We start from the raw sequence: 8,198 nt of genomic DNA on the forward strand, positions 1-8,198 counted from the left end.
ACAGCGGGGTTCTAGGAGCAACAGCCCCTAGCGGGGTCTAAGGGGCAGCGCCTCTGGCTGGAAAACTTTTCCATTAGAACTCCCTAATAATATTTTATTGTTAAATCATTAACCCTTTAAGGTATCTTTCATCAATTAATAAAGTCCAATGGCGTCTATGTAATTAAACCATTTTTTTCTAAGTCTAGGGACCTTTCTGTCATACTTTCAAACCCTAATTCATTAAACAGTTCCTTAATGAATGGGGATTCTTCTTAGCGAACGGGTTTTTCATAACCAATGGACCTTTATAACGAATGAGGTTTCATTCGTTAATTCTCTGTTAACGAATGACATAACGAATGGCAGTTCATTCGTTAGTCCTCCGTTAACGAATGGCAGTCCAATCGTTATTCTTCCTTAACGAATGGGCAATACGAATGGCAGTTCATTCGTTATTATTCCTTAACGAATGGTCATAACGAATGGCAGTTCATTCATTATTCTTCCTCAACGAATGAGCATAACGAATGGTTGTTCATTCGTTACACGCGCCTAGGGTTAGGGTACAGAATATCAGGGAACATTCTCATACATTCCCTACTGTTTCGGCGGCGCCTTTCCCGTGCGTTATTGTCGGAAAACTGAGATCTCGCCGGAAAAGTGAGATCTCACCCATTTTTCCACTGTTTTCACCGTTTTTCATCCCGTTTAATCCGGGTCCAAGCTAGGTTGACCCCTAAGCTCGTCTTTCGATCGGTTCATACCCGATCCCATTCTAATCTCGTGACTTTAACGGTTGAGGGTGTCGGTTCAATTTTTCGTGACTAGATCTAGCGGGTTTGGATCCATATAAGATCATAACATCATTACCTCGTCTTGTTATTTCGGCTAGAGAAAGAGAGAAAAAGAGAGAGAGCTTAAGTGTGTGTTTTGGATGGTGTATGGAATTGGTGGAATGGACGGATTGGGGAATAATTGTGGTTTATATATTGTGGGTCATGGGCTTAAGCCCATGGTTTTTCGTTCATCCTTTTTAATCCAAGTCCATTACCCATATTTATTTAACCCAACACAATCCCATCTCATAACAACAAATATTATTATTTCATAAACCGTAACAAGAAACGGGATGTTACAAGTCTACCCTCCTTAAAAGAGGTTTCGTCCCAGAAACCTAATTATTACTTAAAAAAATCTGGATAAAACTTGCGCATCTCTTCTTTGACTTCCCAAGTGGCATCCGATCCCTTACGATGCTTCCATATCACCTTTACCAAAGGGATAACTTTATGAGGAAGTTGTTTTGCCTTGCGGTCCACGATCTCTACAGGTTGTTCAACGTAGTTTAACTGCTCAACCCCTTCAATGTCTACTCGTGACACATGTGATGTGTCATCAGCTAGACATTTTCTCAGATGAGAAACATGAAAAGTAAAATGAATTCCTTCCAACCATTCAGGTAGATCTAGCTTGTAAGCCACTTCGCCCACACGATCTACAATCTTAAACGATCCAATATACCTCGGACTCAACTTCCCTCTCTTCCTTAAACGAATAATTCCCTTCCAAGACGAGACCTAGAGCATCACATTGTCACCAATGTTAAATTCAATCGGTCGTCGCCGCTTATCATCATAGGACTTCTGACGGTCTTGAGCAGCTTTCATTCTTGCTTTGATCTGATCGAACCTTGACGAGGTTTCTTGCACAACTTCTAGGCTTCCAATATCTTTCTGTCCAATCTCTCCCCAACATACAGTGGTTCTACAACGTCTACCATTAAGCATCTCAAATGGGGGCATACCAGTACTCAAATGGTAGCTGTTGTTATAGGAGAACTCTGCCAGATGCAGATGATCATCCCAACATCCACCGAAGTCTAAAACACAAACACATAGCATATCCTTAAGGGTTTGGATAGTCCTTTCAGACTGCCCATCTGTTTGAGGATGATACGTCGTAGTGATGTTAAGTCTTGTTCCCATAGCTTCATGGAACTTCTTCCAAAATCTCGAAGTAAAGCGAGTATCTCTATCAGACACTATTGACCACCACACTCCATGCTTTGCCACAACCTCTTTTATGAACACATTCGCTAACGTTTCTAACGAGATGGCCTCTCGTATAGGCAGAAAGTGAGCACTTTTCGTTAAACGGTCCATAATAACCCAAATGGTATCATGATGTTTTACTGTACGGGGTAGCTTAGTTATGAAATCCATGGTGATGTGTTCCCATTTCCATTCTGGTATCTCTAAAGGCTGCATCTTCCCATAAGGCTTCTGGTGTTTAGCTTTGACTTGTAAACAAGTTAAGAACTTACTAACGTAGTCTACTACATCATTCTTCATCCCTGGCCACCAATAATCTCTCTTCAAGTCTTGATACATCATGGTGGATCCCGGATGAATCGAGTATCTCGACTTGTGAGCTTCATCTAAGATACGAACTTCGAGATTTCCATGGCATGGAATCCACATACGGTCAAACCTAATCTTAACACCATTAGTGCTTTCCATTAGCTCGTCTTATTGCCAGAAAATTCTTTATTTCTTCATTAGTCCTTCATCTGTCAGTAACCTAGACTGCGCCTCGATGATTTCCCCAAAGAAATCTGAGTTGATTAGCAACTTATAAGACTTCAATGTTGCAATGACTTCTTCATTCTTACGGCTGAGTGCGTCAGCAACCACATAGGCCTTACCCGGATAGTACTTGATATCACAGTCGTAGTCCTTAATCAAATCTAACCATCTCCTCTGTCTCATGTTCAACTCTTTCTGCTGGAAGTACTTCAAACTCTAATGATCGGTGTAAATAGTACACCTAGTACCATTCAGGTAGTGTCTCCATATCTTTAGAGCATGCACTACTGCCGCTAACTCCAAGACATGTGTCGGGTAGGTGCTCTCATGAACCTTCAACTGTCTGGACGCATAAGCTATCACTTTCCCTCGTTGCATTAACCCGCAACCTAACCCACGATGCGAAGCATCAGTACAAACAACCAAATCCTCGTCGCCATAGGGTAGAAAAAGGATTGGTTCTTGTGTGAGTCTTTTCTTCAATTCCTCAAAAGTTTCTTCCTGAAACTTACCCCAACTGAATACTATGGTCTTTCGGGTCATTCTGGTCAACGGTGCGGCTATCTTAGAGAAGCCTTCTATGAATCTTCTGTAATAGCCAGCCAACCCTAAGAAACTTCGTACATCAGTAGGGTTTTGCGGTGTCTTCCAGTTTGTTATCGCCTCAATCATAGTTGGGTCCACAGCAGTTCCTTCAGGATTGATTAGCATACAGCTATTATTAGGGTCTGGTCCCTTTCATCTCTATCTCAGATATTATTACGATTGGGTCCCTTATTTCTCTATCTCATATATTATTAGGGTCTACTCCCTTCTATCATAGATATTATTAGGGTCTGGTCCCTTCTTTCCAAACAACCAAACGTACGCTTCTTTATATGTACATTATATTATATAAATTCATATATATTATTACTCATTCATATATCAATCATGCATCTTATGTAAGACGCACCTTTCATGGCGATATGTGCAATATCCGAAGATCGTTCATGTACCGACAAGCATACATTCATAACATAAATATAACTATCACATCTATCATTAGGCCATAAACTTATCACTTAAGGTAAGTGTATTAGCATTCACATTGAGTATGCACACAACTTTGAAAACATAACAAGGAAATGGGGCTAGAAACTCACATGTTTCCTGTTACGTTTATCGTTAATGGTTATTCCTTTCTTTAACTGGGCACGGCTAACTGTATAATAGTTACACGTATTAATTAACTATCACTACCCATATCGTATTTCTAGTTTATTATAACCCTCAATGAATGGGGGTCCGGGGTAGCGCCCCTGATAGCGGGGTTCTAGGGTCGGCACCCCTAGCGGGGTCCAAGGGGTAGAGCCCTTGGTAGGAAAAATTTTCCATTAGAACTCCCTAATATATTTTATTGTTAACTCATTAACCCTTTAAGGTATCTTTCATCAATTAATAAAGTTCAAAGGCGTCTATGTAATTAAACCATTTTATTCTAAGTCCAGTGACCTTTCTGTCATACTTTCAAACTCTAATTCGTTATACAGTTCCTTAACGAATGGGAATTTCTCATAACGAACGAGTCTTTCATAACGAATGGACCTTTATAACGAATGAGGGTTCATTCGTTAGTTCTCCGTTAACGAATGACATAACGAATGTCAGTTCATTCGTTAGTCCTCCGTTAACGAATGGCATAATGAATGGCAGTCCATTCGTTATTCTTCCTTAACGAATGGGCATAACAAATGGCAGTTCATTCGTTATTCTTCCTTAACGAATTGTCATAACGAATGGCAGTTCATTCGTTATTCTTCCTTAACGAATGAGCATAACGAATTGTTATTCATTCGTTACACACGCCTTGGGTTAGGGTACAGAATGTCAAGAAACATTCTATGACATTCCCTACTATTTTGGCGCCGCCTTTCCGGCACCGTCATCGCCGAAAAATTGAGATCTTGATGGAAAAGCGAGAACTCACCCGTATTTCCACCGTTCTCACCGTTTTTCGTCTCGTTTGATCCGGATCCGAGCTAGTGTTGGGATGAGAAAATGGACTTAAGGAAGATTGGAATATTCTCAACCTCCCAGAAAAAGGCTAAGTATAGACACCAGGCACACTTGGACATCCGAGCAAGCTTTTACTTAAGCCTAGCAAGGTATTTTGCCTTCTGGGTAGTGTTATCTTCTTGAAGTCTTCCTAAGTGAGAATCCGAGCAAGGTTCACTTTGTCTAGCAAGGTGTTCTTCAGGTCGAGCATAATTTGCTTACTAGCAAACTATTGACTAAACCAAGCTAATAAAGCCAAGTATTTTGGAAGATCTAGCAAGGTTTGATTAATAAACAGTAATCCGAGCATGCTTGAGGAAAGTTATTCAAGAAACATTCTAAGGACTTTCTCTAGAAAGGTTCAACTCATAGCAAGCTACAGTGCTTCCAACACAAGTCAAACAGTGTTTCAAGCGCACTTTAGTTTGCTTAATAAGTTATTCTTTAACAAAGAGTTGAAGGGATTCATGAAGAACAGTTTGCTCGTAGGATCATAACGAGCAAAGTTTGCTATGGTCAGAAAGATTAAAGTCTGCTAGATGAGTACTTTCTAAGGAAAATACTCCAAGTAAAGTCTACCCGGAGAACTGTTCCCAGGCATACTTCAAGGTTACCAGGTCTACTCGAAGATGATAAAACACACAAAGTCTACTCGAAGACCTGTTTTACACTTTGTATATTTTGTAATATGTTTTCTGAATATGTATTAATGATTAGGGTTTCTAGAAGGAATGAAAGCTGTCAGGAGGCAGGCCTATAAAAAGAATGATCTAGGGCACGCCTCCTACGGACAATAAAGACGCAAGATAGAGACACCTGAATATTGATTGACCACGATTCGACGGCTGACATATTCGTATGGATATTCTGCCTAGAATCAAATCAATTCTTACTTAGAACCCTAAAGATTTCTATTTTGTAATCGACTTTATATTAATGGAAATCTTTTGAGTATAAGTGTGTGTGTGTGTGTGTGTCTTTATCGTGTCCTTCAAGCAACATTTAGTGTGTCATTGATCCCGCCTTTAATACACTATTATTCTTCTCCAATCTAGCCCCGTCCAATCTAGCCCCGTCGTTAACCTTCTTGTCAACACTATTTGTGTGGGTTGCGACATATATATAGACTCAGAGAACAAACGGGACCGACAAATGGTATAGGAGTTCTGTTGGACTACCTTGGTGAAGAATAAGTTGCTGATTATTGACTGAATATGTTTGATCTGAGGACGAAGGGTGACGTCAGCTGAGCACTGTTCCATTGGAGAGTGACGTCAGCAGCTCTGCTCTTCTTTGCTCAGATATGCCTTGTTTTACGGTTTAAAAGTTTCTTTTTCCTTAGTTCTTGATTATTTTTACTCATAATCTTGCTTTATTCGGTCCAGATTCATCAGGTCTGAGTAATATCTCAGATCTGATAATTTTCTAAAAAGTTTTCAATTAAGTTTTTTAGTCTAAATTTCTTTTAAGTTCTAGTGTTCACTTTGAAATATTTTACAAAATGTCTGGATTCACAAGCACGAGGTCTCCACTAACAAAAATTCCTAGGCTTTATGGACAAGAAAACTATGTGAAGTGGAAAGTTCATCATTTTAAAACCGAATTTTGAACAACTCAAGCTTGATGATGTGATCTGTTTTCTCCAGACTGCTGAAATTGAAATGATTGAGAATGAGATGATAAAGGAAAAAATACCATGTTTCCAAGTGACAAATGCATTCATTGCTCCCTGGGAATGATCAACTCTAATGAAGTCCGATGAATGATGTGTGCTTGTTGTGCAAACTGACTATCTTTTCAAAGTCTTGATTGAGTGTTTGTTTGATATGTGCTCTATGTGATAATGACTATCTTGATACAGGGTCTTACAGAGTGCTTATGTTTGAATATGTTAATTTGATTATCACTGATGTGTACCTAATTGATTATCTATATAACTTAGGTATTTTTGATGCTTGGGTTAATGATTAGTGATTATGTGTGATGTCAGGATAAGTGTTCTAAGTGATTATTCTGCATTTGTGCTTACCTGATATCTTGATGATGTTCTAAAATGTGGTTAATCTGATATGAAAATGTTATTAGGATATGCTAGACTTTGTATTTTGTTATGTCTAGTTGTTCTAATTATGTCATTTAATATTATGATCTGAATATGTTACTTTCTGTTAATGTCAAAATATGTTTTTGTGTCAAAATTGCATGCTCAAATGAACTTTTCAAATGAATTTTGTTTAAAACATTTTTGACAAAAACATAGCATGTTGAATTGTTGATTAATGGTGCTGAGATATGATAAGATTATTCAGTTCAAAGCTTTATAGAAGCTTCAAAAAGGTTTTAAATGGGAAGATCCAAAAAGAGTTTTTAAACTGATCATTTTAGCTTAAACTTATGTCGATTTCTCAAGTTGGAAGGACATATACTTGTATATGTTTGGTCATGTCATCTATTCATAGACTCACAGGTTAGCCATTCACCTAAAGACTGAAAGCATTCGGGGCGATTATGATGTGCTTTTTTTCTTTTAAATTCTTTCACTTAAATTTATGTCAATAATTCTAAGTTGGAAGGACGCGTATTCTCATATGTGTTTGATCCGGTTAACCACTTTTGGACATACAGGATAGCCATTTACCTGAAAAACTAAGAGTGATTGGGGTGACTGATTTTTAAAATGTGTTTTCTGTAACTTATGGGAAATGATAGTACACTAACTATTTGGCCAATCTTTAGTAGGCTAAAAAGACATTTAGTGCAGTCATTGACATGTATGGTTGCTTTCCCATGATGTGTAAAATCTAATGTGGTATAAACATAAAGAATCTGCTAAACTCAATGTGGAGTTACATTGTTGTCTATGCATGTTCCAATATACATCTTTCCGAATGATGGGCAGAAAAGTGAATATCCAGTCGTACATGAGCCCGTTGGTATTTGGTCACCAAAAATGAAATATCGTATTTGAGAATGACAAAGAACAAATGTGAACTACACTATTTAAATATTTACTCAACCAAGAGTTGATAAGTGTACACAAAATTTTATTAAGAAAAATGCAAACATGAGGGTTAATTTAAGAACTACAGGGGTGGAGGCAATCATATAAGTCCTTTAAAAATTCCGAATGAAAGGCCTGTAAGTCTGACTTGGGTGGCCTGTAAATCTAACGTTCAACCTCACTTATGTTTGTAAAACTTAAAAAGAAATATTTATATCATTAAACTGTTATGTCATTAAAAATTTTGACCATATATCCCGCGGTCAGATTCAATTCAGGATGATCTGGAGAAAGCCAAATAAGTCTTGAGAATAGATATGGAGCATCAGAAAATGATATGTGTTATCCATTTAGTCTTATGCATCTTAATTGAACCTTAATCATATCACCAAAGAAATGAAATTCATTCTAAGTCTAGACCTGCTGTTAACCTGTCTAAATTATCATAATGATGCTGAGAATGAAGTATTGAGAAGCAACATATTCAATATGATCCCATGATTGAGATCTTTTCAGAAAAGGAAATAAATTGATTTGAAAGGAAAGATAACTGAAATTTGATCTCTAAATGCACCATTTTCTCTTAAACAATG

This window comes from Bidens hawaiensis, unplaced genomic scaffold (assembly GCF_021521415.1).
Source record: "Bidens hawaiensis isolate Kalapana, Puna unplaced genomic scaffold, B.hawaiensis_p1.1 tig00025800_1, whole genome shotgun sequence".
Lineage (NCBI taxonomy): Eukaryota > Viridiplantae > Streptophyta > Magnoliopsida > Asterales > Asteraceae > Bidens > Bidens hawaiensis.